Source organism: Protomyctophum bolini (assembly GCF_963924005.1).
Source record: "Protomyctophum bolini genome assembly, chromosome: 4".
Classification (NCBI taxonomy): domain Eukaryota; kingdom Metazoa; phylum Chordata; class Actinopteri; order Myctophiformes; family Myctophidae; genus Protomyctophum; species Protomyctophum bolini.
This window is the reverse complement of record NC_137865.1, coordinates 9,631,177-9,651,013: the sequence shown is the minus strand read 5'-3', so window position 1 is coordinate 9,651,013 and position 19,837 is coordinate 9,631,177.

Sequence of the window (19,837 nt, the reverse complement as noted above, 5' to 3'; positions counted from 1 at the left end):
GAAGAATGTTTTTGAAAACATTTGAAGCGAGAAATAGACGATGCATTTATCGAGAATTGATTCTATTTGAGCAACACTTCCGTGTTTTTCGAGGCGACCATGCTGCAGCTGGGCAAACGGCCAGCGTAACACTGATGGAATACTTTCATTTATTTATTAAGTAGCCTTGTAATAAGCGGTCTGCGGTCATTATCGAGAAATAAAATCCCTTCAGGATGATTAAACACCTAGGCTTCGTCTCGTGTCATCCTAGCTGTCGGGGTTTTATTTCTCGATAATGACCTCCAACCCGTTTCATATTGTAGGCCTATTCATTCACGTCCGTCACATTCACTAGATGTCCTAACAATCCTAGCATATTTTTTTAATGTAAGAAGCAGTAACCTGTATAGTTTGAATTTATATCTAGCGATGCCTTTTCCACATAGCAGAAATTGTAAATACAACGGTAGTGTCTTACAAACGTAAATGTACTTTGATAAAAACCACATACAATGTATAGATACAGTACGTCTACTTTTAGCCATAATAAATCCGTGAATTTTTCCAAAAGCCCGCGGTGGAGCGGGTTGGACACTCCAACATGACGCCGTCAGTGACACCGTCCGAACGCAACACTCTCAGTGCAGCCCCGGTGTTATAGTGACATGCCTATAGATGAATCCATGGAGCAGTGCCGTGTAGGTCACCATATACCCAATGGTTCTGGAAATGAAAAAGAGCTTATAGCAAAATGAGCTATAAGCTGGAGTTCTGAATGAGTCATATAAGTATAGTTAGTCCACTATTGTCCACCATCAATGATGCGGAGCAGACTGTTATGCCAGACTGTCATTAACACAACACCTGCACTTAGGGTCAACTCTTCTCTGTGGATTAATGATTCATGAATAATCACACAACACCTGCGCTTAGGCAAACTCCTCTCTGTGAACTGATGATTAATTAATTATTTATCCGTGTGTGATACAAGATATACAGTATGGTGCCATTCCATTGGTCTCCGTGTGTGTGTGTGTGTGTGTGTGTGTGTGTGTGTGTGTGTGTGTGTGTGTGTGTGTGTGTGTGTGTGTGTGTGAGAGAGAGAGAGATTGAACATTGAGCTTGAAGATCTGCTACTTTCGCATTTTGGAAATGTAATCCTGAAAAGTAACACAGTCTTGGACATATGAGGTTTCCACCCGACAGAGACAATATACTGCATGAGCACCTGCAATACAAGCAGCACATCATCATCATCATCATCATCATCGATTTACAGGATGATTTACCAGCATGGTTTAGGTTGCAGATACAACATCAGGCCCTAATCCATCTCCCATACATGCATTTCAAATAACAAAGGCTCACAGAGGAGTCATGAAAATCATGACAGTTTAAAATACTAAACTTATTCATCTTAAAAATGTTTTTCATTTAGGTTAAACCAAAGCTTTATTTCCAGTCCACATTGCAAGTGCACTCCATTTGAAAAGACAGTTTTCTGGGAACTAAGTCAAGAAATGAGAGCAGACTATAAAAAATCATTAGCTAAAAATACTTGAATGCAATTTTATCCAGCTGCTGTGTAAGCACAGCTGGTCAATACACTCTGTGGTGCTTTCACGCCCACTTTCTGTAGTTGAGACCTATGTTTCTCATTGGCTGTACTGACAACCCATCGTCTAGATTGGCTGCCTTTTTTCCTTGTTTTCTTTTTTTTTTGGGGGGGGGGGGGGTTACAGATGGCAGATTACAGAATGTGTATGTGTTTGTATGCTGTGGGCTTTACTGGGTCACTCTCAAACCATTAGGCGACCATATTTAGATTGGCCAGAACCTTTGGGAGGGAGGTGATTAAAACCAAACAGCTGCATGGGGCTTTGGCCAGCATTATTGACTCTACATCCCTCCAGCCTCGGCAAACTAAGCACAGTGTGCTGCAGCGCTATGCCACTGCTGCTACTGGAGTCTGTCTCAGTCTACGGCTGGGAAATACTAGAAACATGTGTCCACCCGGCATTCTCATCAGGCATGTCATTATAGGCTAAAGTTTTTCCAAAACATGTACAGCCTAGAAAAGCATTGCTATGTGATGTCGTGTGTGTCTATTTCCAGTGGCTTTGAGACTGCGAAAACATTTTCCATGCGGCAGCATCTGAAACAGTCGGTTGGGATGGCTTGGGTCCTTCATAATAACGAGAAGGGGGCTCAGAACGGAGCCCTGAGGGGCTCCTGTACTAAGGGTCAGAAGGGGCAGAAGTCATTGTGCCCATATGCACCACCTGGCGTCGGTCTGTCATGAAGTTGAGTATCCAGCTGCAGAGGTTTGTGTTCAGACCCAGATACTTTAGATTGGTGTCTAGTATGGGGGGGGGATTATGGTATTAAACGCTGAGCTATTGTCTATGAATATCATTCTCACATATTGACTTTTCTCTCTCCAGGTGAGAGGGTGGTATGGAGAGCAGCTGTGGCGATCGCGTCATCCGTGGATCTGTTCTGGCGATAAGCAAACTGTAGACTAGAGGGTCGAGTGTGGGTGGCAAATTGGCAATGTGTTGTTGATCATCTCTCTGATGAGTTTCTCAAAGCATTTGCTCACTACGGGTGTGCTACAGGCCTCCAATCATTTAATCCGGTTACTTTGCCCTTTTTGGGACCGGAACAATGGTTGCCGTTTTGAAGCAAGTGTGCTGTAGTACACATACTGTACTACTCGTACTGTGCTGTACTGTACTACTCTTACTGTATTGTACTACCCATACAGTACAGTAGTGTACTGTTCGTACTGTACTGTACTATTCATACTGTACCATAATATACTGTACTATTTGTACTGTACTACTCGTACTGTACTGTACATTGTACTGTAGTACTCTGTACTGTTGTACTCTGTACTGTACTCTGTATTGCACTGTACTAGCATTGCTGCTGCAGTGGGCAATACACAGGAACGGACAGACAGACGGACATACCTTTGTGTTGGAGTGGTGAGGCACCGCTCCAAAACAACTAGTAGACAGGTCAAAATCTAAGTAGGGGTACCCCTACGAAATGTATGTGCCCTGATATAAAATACCATGTTCCCAATAAAATAGAAGTACCCTCTCTGGGTGATTAATCAAAATGAATCACCCTCCCCTAAAAAAAAAAAACATTTACCTCAGTAAACCTAAAACCCTGCATTTTGGCACAGTTGTTATTAATTAATAGTTACCTGTGCTTGCTGTCTGCAGCCTGCCTACTCCTCGTGTCTCAAAACGTGTCTTTAACCACATTATTAGCTTCTTCAACTCTCTCTTTTCTCTTAAACATCTGAGTAATTGTTGCATTGTTTGTGCTTAATTTATTTTTTAAGTTGCATTATTCAACAATAGTTGCCCACCGTATTTATTTCCCCTCGCTTTTTCCAGAAAAGACGAAATCATGCATACACTGTAATAAATGTGAAGTTGTCTGTCTGTGTGACTGTGTCTTTGAATCACGCCCTCACCCCAGGTCAGATAGGCTCGAATATTATGGTTGTTATGCCTTTGACCTTCCCTTAACCCTAAGAAATGTTTATTTAAAAAAAAAACTTCAATTTTATAATAGATTGGATTGGTCTATATTGGCGTCATAGACTGGCCTCCAGGCACTTCATTCCGACATGTGCTATATAACCCAGCAACACTGGGTTACCCTGCTAGTACACAGAACATACTATAATAAAAATGCTGGCGAAAAAAATCATCTAATAATATCTCAACTCAAAAGATGTGTCAAGGAAAGAACCATGAACAACTTAACGGTGCATTAGCTACAGTACTGCACCTTGCTCAAAGAACGCCCCAATGGTCTCTTACAGTTCAGGAGTTAATCTGATAGCACGGCTATCCTAAACATGTAAGGTTCCCTTCACTCCTCAAGTGCTGACTAGACTACTTCAAGTCAGCACTATACCGGACCCGATGGAAACATCACTTATTCATGGGAGTTCACGAGCCTGTTTCCAAGAAGCTGTGGAAATGTTTGTGCGCTGGGTTTCAACTCAAGTTCCTCCACACGACTGTTAAGCTGACTCCCTCGGGTCGACAGATAAAAATGTGATTGGATTTCGACACAAACTGTACACAAACTGTAGTCTTGTGTGTATATTGTGGATACAGACTGGCGTGTCGGTCTCAGACGGGAGACATTTTTCATTTTGTGATGCACCTACAACAACATGTGGACAAGACTTCCGGGGGTCATTCCACCATTTGGTCATTTTCTTGACGGAAATTAAATGCTCTTGTGAGACCATGTTGTGGGCATCTTTATCCCCTGAGACGGACTCTGGACTGCAACAATAAAACCATATAAATGAATGCAAATCATGACCCAACCATGACCTCAGATTATGGTTCAAACTAGAATAAGCTGATAGCCAAGTACAGCCTAAATACCCTCTGCTCATTGTGTCTAGCACCAACAGAAGCCCATCAGCCCCTATAGAGACAGACATATCCCCCCCAACACACACACACACACGCGCCATGCAGGAGCTCAGGATGGATTACATCAGCCACAAACACGGATATCCCATCCTGGCTTAGCTTTAGCTTTGTCTTGTCCACCAAATACTTGGAAAAAGAAAACAAAGCTCCGAGAGACAGTGACAGAGAGAGACAGACAGGCAGAGAGAGAGAAACCAGAGGAGAAAGATAAGAAGTATCATTCGCTGCCATGTGTAATCAACCTGCAAGGCAATTGTCTCAATAGTAAGTCTGCATAGTTTAATGTGCGTACACATTACACACACCGATGGAGGAGGAAACCGTGCAAGACACCAACCTGCTCAGCAGGAGTGGATAGGGTTAAGTCTTGGTCAAGGACATGTCAACGAGTAGCCAGGAGAAGCCGGGGATCAAACACGGACACTCTTGGTTTCCAGATGTGCAAATAATGTTGTACACATTAAGAGTTATTGTAGAGTAATTGTTATACAATAAGATGATAATTGATAATAGTCATAATTTATGTTGGGTCTTAATATATATATACGGGAGACAGTGGCTCAGGGGTAGAGTGGCCAGGTAGAGCGGCCAGATCAGAACCGCAAGGTTCCCAGTTCGATCCCGGGCTCCCCCAGAGTTACTGTCGAAGTGTCCTTGAGCAATGCTGAACCCCTAATTGCTCCCGATGTGCATGTTGGTGCCTTGCATGGTTTCCTCTACCATCGGTGTATGAATGTGTGTGTGAATGAGTGAATGTAATGCACAATCTATGTAAAGCGCTTTGGATAAAATTGCTATATAAATGCACCATTTACCAATTATATTTATTGTCCTCATGGGGACTGTCATGAACTCAATGCTGCAAATATATACTGTAGCTGCCTTCAAATAGTAGTAAAAAAGTAATAAAAAAAACAATACACAAAGCAGCACATACTGTGACAAATCACAACTACAAATAAAACACATCTTGTGTCATGACTCATAGCCAGAGAAGCCAAGCCTTTGGACCCAACAAACATTATGTATGTTACGCTCATTCCAGCAGATGCTTTTATCCAAAGATGAAAGTGTGCAACAGTGGAAAAAGTTTGAATTCCTGGAATATTGGCAATTGTGGCAGATAGACATAAGCAATTTGGTTAGTGTTAAAACATCAATACCAGGACTGAGGATGGTAACATTTTACAAGAATGTAATGTTCCCGGGGACATGAATGAAAACAGTCTATGCAGTGAACAAGGGAAAGGTTCAACAGCTGACACAATATCATTTGAATTGCCAAGATTCACAACTACATAATTGTGAGACATGAAGTGAAACCAAGTTCCTGTTTTACATTAAAAAACAAAAGGGGGTGCACCACCTCCTTTTTTTTTTATAACGAATGAGTTTCCAGATTGTCACATGGGGTGCTACTGCTACATAAAATTGACAGTGACTAACACTTCATCAATAGTTCGATTTGATACACTTATTGTCCCCTTGGGTATTGTTTGTCCTCTGCATGTAACCCATCTTAAGCCACCGTGCAGAACTCAGGCAAGGCTAGCCGCAATTTGCAACTCTAGATTTTTTTACAATTGTAAAAAAATCTAGAGTTGCAAATTGCGGCTAAGGCAAGGCCAATAAAGGAGTTCATAAAAAAAACTAAAACGTTCTAAAAAGGAATCTATAAGAGGCACACATACCAGTGTTTCCACATGTGTGATCGGTATCTTACTGTGCTATACCTGGGATTGGTCAACACATTAATGACCTCATTATGAGACCCATCAAGTCTACATTTAAAACTGAACATGAGGTTTCTTAAGAGAGCCTGGAAGGTGGTTAGACCAGAGTCGCAGAATAGCTGACTAGCACTGCCACCCCTAGGCTTCTTCAGGAGAATCCTGAGAGCATCATTAGTAAGCCACATTAAGCTTGCGCAAACTCTCTTTTTTATAATTCACCCATAAGGGGGCTGTATACAGTGGGGTGCAGTACGCTCTAAATACATTTACCTTGACTGCATCTGAGCAACATGTTGCCTTGCGCATACAAGATTCTGTGTTGTACAGCATCATCTTCCCTCCTATCATTAACAGTCCAGCATTTTTCCCATTTGAGCTCTTATTTTGAAAAGCCACATTTTGCGTAGTATAAAAAAATAGGCTTCAATTGACCTACATCTATGACAACGGTGCCAAATATTTACAACTGCTGCATACAGAGAGGGTATGACCTGACAAGCAGAACACTGAAAATGTTTGTTTCTGGTCCTCCTTGGTCCTGCAAATCAATACCAAACTCTTTTATGCGTTGTATTGCACGTCAAACTTAACCCCATATTCTGAGAATATGTTCAGTAGCTGTTGGAACCTTGCACCACTCGGGGAAACAATGGTCCAATCATCGGCATACATAAAATGGTTGATCAGGATTCAAGGTGTTACCTATCATGCAGCCTGTGGCAGATTACCCTGCCACTGACTCATTTAATAGTTGACATAGTTTTCTTGTGTTCTCCCCTAAATTATATGTTTAATGATGTATGTATGTATGAGGACACAACAATGGGTTAAAGTCTCACCTTTATTCTCCAAGTTGTGAATCATGTTTGGAGAATGTTTGACATGTGTTACCACAGTGTTGACCAGTGGGGAAGGACCCGATTGTAGCATGAGGCTGCCTTTTATAGTGCCTGACTCCATTGTAGGGAGCATGCTCAGTCCATGCTCAGACCAACTGTAGGGTTTTGTAAATACCGGTATGTGAATTATTGTGGATGATGTGTAATGATTTAAATATGAGTTATACAAGGGTTAAATGTGATTATGTGTTAAAGTAGTTATTGTCTCTGGACATGGGGCTGTTACTGTAATTGTGGAATCAATTAGGGTTGGTATGGTCCAGTGGGAGGGGCCTAGCATATATATTTAAGAAGGGGGACCTACCAGTGTCTGGCAGTCGATATAGGGCTGTAGACCAGGAGGGCCAACCTATTTGGCCATTGTAAATAGTGTGTTGTACTGTTTTTGGGACACCATTTAAGCACTTGAAAGCTGAATGAATAAAACAGTTTGTTAAGAGGACTCTGGCTTCCCATTTTGAGTAACCTGCTCATTTGAACACTTTTTGAGGTTTTGAGAACTGTGTCACGTGCCTTTTGTGCATACACTACCCTCACTCAAGGACAGAGTGTGACACAGCCCCTACCTACAGTATACATATCCACTCTTCTCACAGAATACTACAAAACTATGGAGCATGCACGATTCTGATAAGAGGACATGGTAATGGTGGTAACCTGCCTGTAGTCTGAGAAAAGGGTTTATGGTCAGTTTTGAAATCTGTAAAAGACAAAAGAGACAGTTTACAAAGCGTGTTGAGGAGCACTGTGCCGGGTTGTCTGTGAAATGGGGCAGATTGCCGGCCAACACGGATGTCTGACCACTCTGGTGTAACATCACACTTTGTCTGAGTGTCTAAACGTGTGTGTGTGTGTGTGTGTGTGTGTGTGTACGCATCCATGGAATCATCCTTCTTCAGTAGACGACAAGGTGCTGACCCTGTCTGTGGTCAGATGACCTGAGATGGTGATGAATTGAGAAGACTGACACTCAAGACACCTGTGTCTTCTTCTGCCGGTCTGTTGTATGCATCAGTTAGGTAGGGATGTGCAACTAGTTCACTGGGTCGGGAGATCCCTAGGGGTCCTTAAAGGTCTGGATTTTCGGTGGTGAGGTGACCACCACTCCGGTGGTGAGGTGACCACCGGAACTGAAATAACGTTGAGCGGTGGTGAGTAAAAATAGAGAGAAGGGCTGCGGCGGTGGTGGTGGCGGTGGTTTGCTCTTCACCGCGGCTTGTGACGTCATGTTGTAGTTCGGTGGTCACCTCACCACTAAAAATCCAGACTATGAATAACGCTTGAGGGTCCCCAGCAAAATGAGGAACAGTTTAAACACTTTAGGTCTGTGCCTATTTTATTGTTTGGCTATTTGAAAATTAAATGCCATTCTGTCGCACGTAGTTGCACGGCGATGTGGTTTGGGCTTTAAATACAAACAATATTTTTCAGACAATATTGTTTAAACTCATCAATTAAATTGTGTTCAAATAAATAAATAAAAATTAATTGAATTTTGACTTACAAGCTCACAATGTGTCAATTTGTGCCATGTTGTGAGCCTTGTATTGTTCCGATACATCTTCAAGAATTCAGAAAAAACTAATTGAAAACATTTCTTTTGTATGCTGATAAAAATACGAACGCCAGTGTCACGTCGCGACAAGTTGTCGATCTATAAAAAAGAAAAATGTTGATAAAAATAGCGATGCCATGTTAACGTGGTTAATTGACTGGGAAATTAGTCGTTTGGAAAATCCCTAAGTATCAAACGACAGCCCTATTAGGCCATCATGTGCAGCGGAGCACTTCATGTGGCCTTTCTCCTGGTGCCAACGTGTAAAGAAGCCAGGAGAATAGAGGGCACTGATACCTACAGTATCACCCAGCAAGTAAGAGTTACTTAAAGAAATGTCAGCGGAGATCAATCAGAAGGTTTTAATATTCAACGAAGGACGGGATCAGGTTCTCTCTCTCTCTCTCTTCTGTGTGAGTGGAGAACATTAGAGACTCAATTACTGTTGACAGCCATCAAACATGAGGGGGCAGTAGTGGAAGAAGTACTCAGATTGTTTTAGTTAAGTAAAAGTACTGAAGCACTGAGAAAACTGTTGCGCCTTTCTTCGTCCTTCGTTCTTCGTCAGTGCTATATGGCACTGATGAAGGTCTTAGGACCGAAACGTTTGCTTTTTAATTGCACTTTGAGCACAGAGCACTTTATGAGCATGATCAAATAAAATTAAAAATATTTTCTTAAGTCTCAGTCTAGAAGTTTTACTTCTAGCAGCGGACCGCCGGACCTACAAGCTCACAACGCAATCACGATGCGAAGATTAGTTACTTTCCACCAGTGCAAAACAGAACAGTAACACCCAGTGTCTTCCCAGAATATTCAAAACAGAACAGTAACACCCAGTGTCTTCCCAGAATATTCAAAACAGAACAGTAACACCCAGTGTCTTCCCAGAATATTCAAAACAGAACAGTAACACCCAGTGTCTTCCCAGAATATTCAAAACAGAACAGTAACACTCAGTGTCTTCCCAGAATATTCCCACTGATTAAATCACTTCAGACAGAAATTGATATGCAAGGGAGAAAGATAAGCCCAATGTTAAGCTGGTAATATCATTTGTGATAGTAGTAGTAGTAGTAGTAGTAGTAGTAGTAGCAGTGAAGTGAATAGTTAGGATTAAGTTGACCGTATTCTAATTGCAGATCAATTTGTTAGCAAATACTGTTAAATGGCTACATTGCTAAATGACTACATGGCATGTTGCAGTGGATTAGTCTTTAAGAGATTGAAGAAAACAGTTGCCAACGGTTGCCAGACAATGTACAGCAGGCCAGGTTTTTATTTTATTATTGTTATTAATAGTATTATTTTCTTCTGTTTTATTCAACTGATTGTGATTTATGGGCTGCAGGAACCTGCTGATACAATGTCAGACACTCCTGCCGTATTGTCCATGGATTTGATGCAACTGGAAATACATTGTTTTATTTGACTTTAATGCACCTATAATAATCTGTTTATGTTGGTCATTTATCTTTCCGTTCTTGGAAAAAAACTAAACTAAAAACATGACTTTTCATGCTGATATCTAGACTTCTAGGACACATTATTTCACATTAAATATAAGTAAACAACAATAAGGAATAACTACAATTATTAAATGTTGGAATCTACTTTGGACATAGGCCTACATATGCAGAACTACATTTAACCAGACAAGCAATGCTGTTTTCCTTGATATAAATTAGGGAGGGGGAAATTACTTTTCCAATGATGTACTTGTGCAACTAGCTTGAAGTTAAAACATTTTCCATTGTATCGTATCCGAAGAAGTGGGAAGGAGATCAGACAAGACCACACCTCAATATTACAAATCTTTTCTCTCCCAAAGCCTGCACCATTTCACTCCAATGTCCAAGAAAGGTATTATGGACTACAGTAATAGTAAAAAAGAAAGAACCTGCAGCCCAACTAAGTAGCTTGCAGCTTGAGATGCAATTCAGCAAACACAATTCAACTCCCAAGGTCACACTCCAAACTGAGCAGCATAGTTTGTTTCAAACATTATGCCATGTTGGCAACGGGTCTGCGTCAATATGCCGACGGTCCATTGGTCCGATCGACAACCTACCTCAAACCCTCACCCTAACCCTAACCTCCCCCGGGGCAGACACCTAAACCTAACCCCAACCCTCTCCCGACCCCCAGCGCACCTCGGACCAATGCTCCTTCGGAGCAATGGTCCGTCGGATCATAGGGTGCTTCCCGTTGGCAACACAGCAGCCTCATCGTCACGTCCCACACGAATGCAATCAAACAAGGAAAGCATTTACAGGCCACATTTCCAAACACAACATCCTATAACTAAACACAGTAAGCAATTTAGCCCATTATACAGAGACTAATATGTCGATGATGCACACCGCCTTTTTGTACAACCATTTTTGATACCGTCATATATTCTGCCTATTTTGGGCATTCTCAGAAATAGCAAAAAAGGCACAAAAAGTTTAAATATGGGGTTTCTGCTCGACAGCAACAATATGCTAACCATATGAAGCCTATTGTCCCTAGTAGGCATATCATAACATTCAGCAAAAATAGGCAAAAATTAAGTGGTTAATTTACTCTGTCATCATACACCCATGTCGGGTGCCAAAGATAGCCGACCTAGTGACACTGTGGTACGACGAAGCATGAATCGGGTTAAAGGCCAGTTCCTAGTGTGTGTGTCCGACCCTGTAGCTGCTCAGGTATGCAGTGTCAGGCAGTCAGCTGCATGTTTCATGCATGAGCTGACCAGCAGACAGAGGTGACCACAGACCCTATACAGGTCCACAGCAGGTTGTTGTCGACCAGGATCACATTGACCTCCTTCGACACAGGGGCCAAACACACCCAGACAGACTGCTGGCCAGCAGACACGCCCTCCTTTTGTTACTGGGAAGCAGAAACTAATACTTGGAACAGCACTACGTGTAATTAACAAGAGGGAGAATAGAGACAACCAATTCAATACGCACATGCCTGCTACAGGTCATACACGCTGCGGACGGAAAGAATTATGTCTTTTATATTTGAATTGTAGCATTTAACGGTCAATTTCAGCAACTTGAAAACCTTTTTTGGATATACACAAGTAGCCTAACTACCGCATAAAATAATTATCCTATGACAAATATGTAATAATGTAATACTTATATACACATATACATAGTTATTAATATTGTATATTCTACTCAGCAAGTATTGATATTTTAGCAAAGCAAAAAAAAATCTTGCTTTGCTAAATGATGGAAAAACAAACAAAGAAAGATAAATCCCCTTTACAATATGTAATTAACATTATCCAAATTAATAACTTTTTTTATTTTATTTTTTACATCTTGGAAAATGTAACACTGAGGTTGCCCACAATGTTTAGGTGTCCACTCTTCCTGCACCCTTTTGCAATGTGAAATGCCACCGAATCAGTAATCCTTTTCCACTGTGCTTCTGTCTTGTCATATGGGCCATGTGATTGCCCCATAACTCTTTTCAACTTGTGAAAGCTGATGCTTTTATTGTGAAGGCAAACGCTTCTGAACGTCTCACATCCTGAATATTTCCACGTGCTGAAAACAGCCAATCTACAAGCTCACAGTGTTGCGGAGGCGACAGGTGGACTTTTGGCCTTGTGCAGTGCTTTAATTAATGAGCGAGATCCGTACCGTAATTACCCTAATTAAAGTGAAAATCGATTTTCCGGTTTTCAGTTTTCCAACCAAATCATCTTCCAAACCAAAAATATATATAAATTCGATTCATCGCCCAGCCCTACCGTGATGAATAGTTTTCCTGTATTATGTAACTTACTATCAAACAAGCTATAATCAAACTCCACAGCCAAGGACATGTACTGTAAGCCATTACTTGTCCTCACAAGTGGCCTCACAAGTATGCATTCATTAATTCTATACTGTAAACAGAACCAGAGAGGCGGGTTACTCACACTAGGAAGTGGTAGAAGAAGCATTTCAGGCCGGCGGGTCTCTCTAGGAAGTTGTAGACATCCCCCTGCATGCTAGTCTTGATGTGGAACTGTTTGGTGTGGTGGTGGTGCAGCCAGCTCGAACGAGGGAGGCGCGGCGGGAGACTTGAGATGGAGGGCCGGCTCGGTGCGATCTGTAGCGCAGGGTCCTTTGTGCCCGACGGCAGGCTATAGGGAATGCCTGATCCATTATTCACCGCCGCAGGGTCCAGTTCCAGTGAAACAGGAGAGTAGAGGCTACTGTCAGCAGCAGCAGCAGCAGCAGGAGCCGTGGTGGCTGTAGTATTAATCGTAGGGGTGGCGGCCGTGCAGGCGGCCTGGTCACCTTCGTAGTCCGGGCTCTGGTCCAGGCTTAGGTCCAGGCTCTGGTCTAGGCTCATGTCCAGGCTCTGGTCTAGGCTCAGTTCCAGGCTCTGGTCTAGGCTCTGGTCTCTGTTGTAGCCGTTGGGCCAACGACCCGGCTTCACAGAGCTCCCCTGCCTGCTGCTGCCACCGTCCTCGGCCACGTTCCTCATAGGGAAGGAGCGTGCCCGCCTTTCGCCCATGATGCTTTGCGGGGTGGTCCGGTCCTGGTTCTGGAGGAAGCTGGCAAATGGGTGCTTTCAAGCCAGGCAGTCACAACAACGCAGGTGAGGTCCAAGTGGAAGGGAGAAGCGACACAGTGAAGTAGAAGACCTTAGCTGCTCTCTCTGGTGGGTACATGTGTGTCAGGACCTGTGGTGGGGGAAGTGAGAAGTTGTCAAGGAGATTGTATGACAGTGAGCCCTGCACCTTGTACTGGGATGGTCCTTGTAACCTAGTAGTGCTCATGGCTCCAGTCCACCACATCCCATTTTGGCCACATCCCATTTTGACCAGTTTACAAAGTTTAACACATTCAAAAGATCAAAAATAAAATAAAAACCTAGCTAAAAGTATAACATAAAAGGCTCCTGAAGTTCTATATGTATTAAATTCATCAACATAGCAAAATAATAATAATACACGTAATCAACAAATGCAAAACACTGTACAAATAAATCTCTATGGGAAAAATGAATGATTCTAGGCTTAAAATATTGATATAAATATTTGTGTAAATCTCTATGGGACAAAACAAATTTTCAGTGGTACCACGGCCACTGCTATGCCCTATATACAGTAGGCCCAGTGCCAACCTTTGGCGAGGTTAATTAGGTTAATTATAGATCCAGGTCTGCTGTCGGAACACCCGAGACATGGAGGTGCTATTCTAACAATTAAAGTGTTACTCACAATCTCTAAATCCAAAAGGGTGTGTTCGGAAATGCGCACCGGGAATGTGGTCAGTTTGTTGAGTGTGGTGGGCGGTGACGTCACAGAGTGCGTTCAGTGTGCCTTATTTACGAACGACCACAGCTGTGACACAATCACACCGATTCACACTGGACAAACCCCCGCTTCAGGGTAGGATCACTCAGTGCGGGCACTCGGCACACCCGGTGCGCTCTAAATGTCTGTGCACGCCACTGAGTAAGAGTCTGTTATACAAGGGATATTGATGGGTCCGTGGTCATGATAGAGAAATAAAATCCCGGCGGTGATTAGGCACCGACACGTTAGCCGAGGTGCCTAATCACTCTGAAGGGATTTTATGTCTCAATAATGACCGCGGACCCATCAATTATTCAAAAACATTCTTGAGAGCAACATTTAGTTGTAAATGACATTGTGTGTTTGTTTACATGGCTATAGGATACATTATAAAAGCCAAGCAATGCAGCCAGTTACTCTGAGCCTGTGATTAGACAGCAGTCTGTTATAGAGCTGATCGGTCAATATCAAGAAATAATTCAGCGATTGACTAATCACAATTAAGCATTCAAACAAGCTGTGTGTAATAATCTGTGCTATTAATGTTAAAGGGAAGCCGAAACCAAGGGGATTACTAGAGTGAAATTGTGAGAAAGGATTTTAAGTGACATCTCTATGCACTGTTGAAAATGGCTATACAATATACTACTGTATGACGTGTGCACATAATACGACACAACACAACCCCATAACACAATACTGTAGTATTCTCAGAATAAAAAATTGCTACTCCAGGGACTATTACAGCGAAAGGTCAGCACAAAGGTTCTCTTCTGATAGCACAAGGATTAGCTACAGGAGGTAGTAGACAATCCACTTGTAATGCCTTTAATCGATGTCGAACATGCCTATACGAATTTGCAGAGCGCTGCCCTGGGGGCAATCATAGCTGCTTTGTCAAATTAAGTGCAACTTGACACTGCAGCTATGATTGCATACAGCTGGCCTACAGGGCAGTGACGGCACGGCTCCGTGAATTTGTCTATATGGAGGACTGATATTGTATCCATTATTGTATTATACATAGGTGATATATTCATTCATATATCCACACTTGATAGACTGTGTATATTATACTACTATTGATAGTATCCAACTCAGTCAGACCAATCTGGTCTGTTTATGTATTGTATTTAATTTAATTTAATAAATAATTAATTAACTAACTAACTAACGTCCTACTCTTACCTGTATCCTGTTAGGGACGCCAGGTTGAAAGTGGTTAACAATAAGGTGTTACATTGTGTATACACACAAAGCCTGCTATACCATTACATACACATCTATAATTAGTGTGCAATCCAATCCATTTAACACAGCATGCTATACCACACATTCCCAGTCAGTGATTGTGATTGATGAGTAGGGATGGGTATCGTTAGGATTTGTGTGAGTCCGGTACCGATTCCGGTTCTGCTTATCGATTCCGGTTCTTAACGGTTCCCTATTTCGGTTACAAAATGGTATAAATAAATAACTTAAATAAGAGGTCAAATGTTTATTTAAAAAAAACGCTCAATGTGAATTTCAGACATGTAATGAATAATGTAACATCCTCTCCTTTATTCAACAGCTGAGCCATTTGTGGATAATATAGTGAGCTATGTTTTCCTTATTTTAAATAATATATCTATTCTGTATTTACCCAGGGCAATAGTGTTGTAGGCTACTTCTCTTACTAGTACTACTATAACTACTGACAATAACACGCACGCACACGCATTCTCTCTCGTCTCATGTTAATTCAATGCTGTGCAGTGTGCAGCGCAGTGAGGCAACTCAGGCAAGGCGCAAGACTCCTGTCCTCTCTCTTAAAAGTTTCGTCCCATTCACTTGAAAATTACGTTTAAGAAACTTTAATAATTACAGCTAAAGTTTGTATGAAACGATGTCCATCTGTAGACTAGAGGAGCCTAGTTCCATGCAGAGAGCTCCGTCTCCGCCAATCTGATTCTGCATTGCAAGCCACAATGCATCGCTGATGCAACGCGGTGTAGGCATGTAGATCAGCTCTGTTCCGTGTCCATTAAAAGGGAAGAAAATAAATAAATAGCGTGTGACAGCACGAACCGATAGAGAGAACCGAAATTGAATTATTGTAATGGGTACCCGGTACACAAGCACGTTCGGTTCGGTACAGTACATGCTTGGTCCCGAGGTTCGGGACCCACCCATATTGATGAGTGACTGACTACATGGAAGCTTGTCTTGCTCCATTCATAGCATCTGTTCCTTATAGGGCTGAGCTGCATCCATGGAAAAGTCAAAGTGCACAGTTGAGGACACATCCAAAATGGAAACAACAGAATCCTACTGTGAGGAACCCTATCAGCACGTGTTTCCATTCCAATTGTGCTCTCCCCTTTATAGCAGCAGCATGCTGGACCAGGGCTGACACGGAAAATCACGGCCCACTCATCTCAATGACAGCTGCTCAACCAGACACCACAGTGCACACACCCTGAAACTTGGAAACTTTGTTTAAGCAAGGCACTATACTAGAGCATTTCCATTAGTGTTCTTTATGTCTTACGTACTGTATGTCACCATTCTCTACACCTTCCAACTGTATGCCCAGCAGTACCAGTAAAGGACTTTGGTTTAAACGCTCAATTAACAGAGTGGATGGAACCAGGGAGAGTGTGTTTCCAATTGTCGTTGTGCTCTCCTCTTATATAATTTAGTAGGATGCTGGACCTGGGCTCAGTACTATAGTATACAGAGCTGGCTCGATCAATGTTGCAAAGTTATAAGGGTGCATGCTTTAGTTCCGACATACAGTACCATTGGTCTTTGATTGAAACACAGTGACACACACACACACACACACACACACACACACACACACACACACACACACACACACACACAACAAGCTGCAGGTCTGAGGATGGACAGTACACGTGTAGCCTATAGTATATAGACTGTGCACAAAATGTTATGCCATGGGTTTTCAATAGGGGGTCCAACTCTACTGCACTACTGATGTTAGTGCAGTCAAACTAGTCTATGAAGCCAACTATCAAATATATGAAATAAAATGAATTTGCAAAACAAATTTATACAATATGTACTATGTAGTCCTAGTGGGGGTCCCTGCTTCATCTCTCTCTCTCTCAGCTAAGGGGCCCAAAAACAGGGTTGAAGACCCCTGACATACGCTATTGTTAGAGCTAATTGTTTATGCATGGTGTGCTGTGCATAAATATGAGAGTACTTGCAGTGTACAGCCGGACCCTTGTGGGTCCATTTGGTTCCATTTGTACACAGAGCTACGTTCACACTGAGGATATTACAGTGAAATTACTTTCCTAAAACAACCTAGACCAAGGCTGCGCGTGTCAACGCCAACTGGAAAAGCGTCAGTGATCTCAGGATAGTGTAAGTGATAATTAAGGGGACATTGTCCAAAAGGGGTCGGAAAATTGTCTTTGTGCTGCCTGTAGCTCTGTCACCATGTCTGTCCATGAAGTGATGATGACAGCACCTGCCACTAACCGCCAGGGGTGGAATAAGTAACTATCAGATTTGTTTACTTAAGTAATGTAAACAAACTAGAATTTCGTGCGCGCTACGCGCGCACTCATCCCAGAGCGACTTTGCCACGCACTATGGGAAGAAATAAATGGCGGGAGTTGACTCCACATGTAGTAACGAATGGGTTATTGGAAATGTACCATTGTTTTGTCCTGAATATTTCCACAGCCTAAGTACTAAAGGATTGTGACTGTGGGACAGACATACAGTCTGACATACAATAGGCTACACGTGTGCACAGTGAATAAACAATGACCTATATGCCCAGAGTTCTTAAATTAACATAGTTGGATTTTAACAGAAAGACAATGCCATAAATCAGTCAAAGTAAGTGACAGACTCAACAGTAGCACACAGCATGCAAGGCAGCGATGCATGCATGCAAACATGTTTGTCCAGCTGAGATTTAGTGTCTCCATCTCTCTGTGGAAGAGGTTGCACATGACCTGTACGGCCACACTGAGGCGCTCCAACACAAACACAGACACAAAACAACACCACGCTGTTTGTCCAGTTGACCCAAATCAACACCAATACCTAGCCTGTTTGTCCAAAACACAGTATCTGCTGGCCACGTGTCTACTTCGCCACAACCTAATGTTAGTAACAAATGTAGGGGAGAGCCGCCAAGGTTGTAACGCTTCACGGTTGTAACATGGACGTTATATCTTGATTGGTCAACGCCACCATGACGCCATCGCGTCAGTATGTGTACAGCAACGTACTCTACGTGGCCAGGAGTTTGAAGTTTGAAGTGTTTACCTTCAAAATGCGTCTAATTTTACACCTGGAGTATATGTGTGGTACAATTTTTGTCTTTGGTGTTGGTGAATAAAAATCCACATGGATGTGTTCATGCTTATGTTCTTCATTAGTTTGCATCGTGTTTAGACGGAATTCACGTTCATTCTGGTCTGTAAGCAACTGCAAAGAAAACTTGCAAAAGCGGGTCATTTGTAACATGTGTTACAAATGGTCCGCTTCCATTCAATGCCATTATATGTAATATTTACATATTTGACATATTGGCCAATATTATATGTTCTGAAATGGTATTGTATCGTGTAGTGTATTCTGAAATTAGTTTAGGGTTGTATAACGTTGTACAACTCAATCAATCAAACGTTTGTTTAATCAATGTATTGCCCCATTGAAAAAAAAGAAATGGCCAAACTGGTACTGGTACACCCGATACTATTTAATATTTCCCTTATGTTTGATACATTTTCTTATCACATCCATGGTATAAAAACAATGCTAAGGAGTTGCTTCAATGAAATGTAATTGCTTTAAGCTGAGAACGATATGTTTAATGGTGTTTTTTAGCGTTGTTACATTTATCATGCATGCCGTTACAATTGATCCGATATGCGCAGCAAATGTAACACTGAAACAGCGTCCACGTTCGGTTGAATAACTCCCGACCTGTTTTATCAAAAAAATAACTTGAAGTGGTTTATGGTAGCTGACATGTGTAGGTCCGTTGCCTGAAAATATTACATGTGTAGCTAAACGGATCTCTGAGTAAAAGAATGAAACGTGCAAAATGTTACATCCTTGGCGGCTCTCCCCTATTAGTTTACTCACAGCACAGCACCGTCACTCCTGTCAGTTATTTCGTCCTAATAACTTGAAGTGGTTTATGGTAGCTGACATGTGTAGGTCCGTTGCCTGGAAATATTACATGTGTAGCTAAAGGGATCTCTGAGTAAAAAAATGGAACGTGCAAAATATGTTCTAAAATTGTATTGTATTGTGTAGTGTATTCTAAAATTAGTTTAGGGTTGTATAACGTTGTACAACTCAATCAATCAAACGTTTGTTTAATCAATGTATTGCCCCATTGAAAAAAAAGAAATGGCCAAACTGGTACACCCGATCCTATTTAATATGTCCCTTATGTTTGATACATTATCTTATCACATCCATGGTATGAAAACAATGCTAAGGAGTTGCTTCAATGAAATGTAATAGCTTTAAGGTGAAAACGATATGTTTAATGGTGTTTTTTAGCGTTGTTACATTTATCATGCATGCCGTTACAATTATTCCGATATGCGCAGCAAATGTAACACTGAAACAGCGTCCACGTTCGGTTTAATAACTCCCGAGCTGTTGTGTGTATTGCGTGGTGAAAAGGCCGTGTGTTTGTGTTGTAAACAACTCATGTTATGTCTGCGCACACTGTATGTTGCTATGGCTGCTGACGTTAGCATGTGTGCTATCAGGCAAAAGCTGAGATAGATATGCAACTACTACTGGGGAAAATGCCATACAAAACACAACACCTAATTTCGGAATGTTATTGTGACCTATTGAGCACAATCAGACCATCATGATTTGCTTGCTGG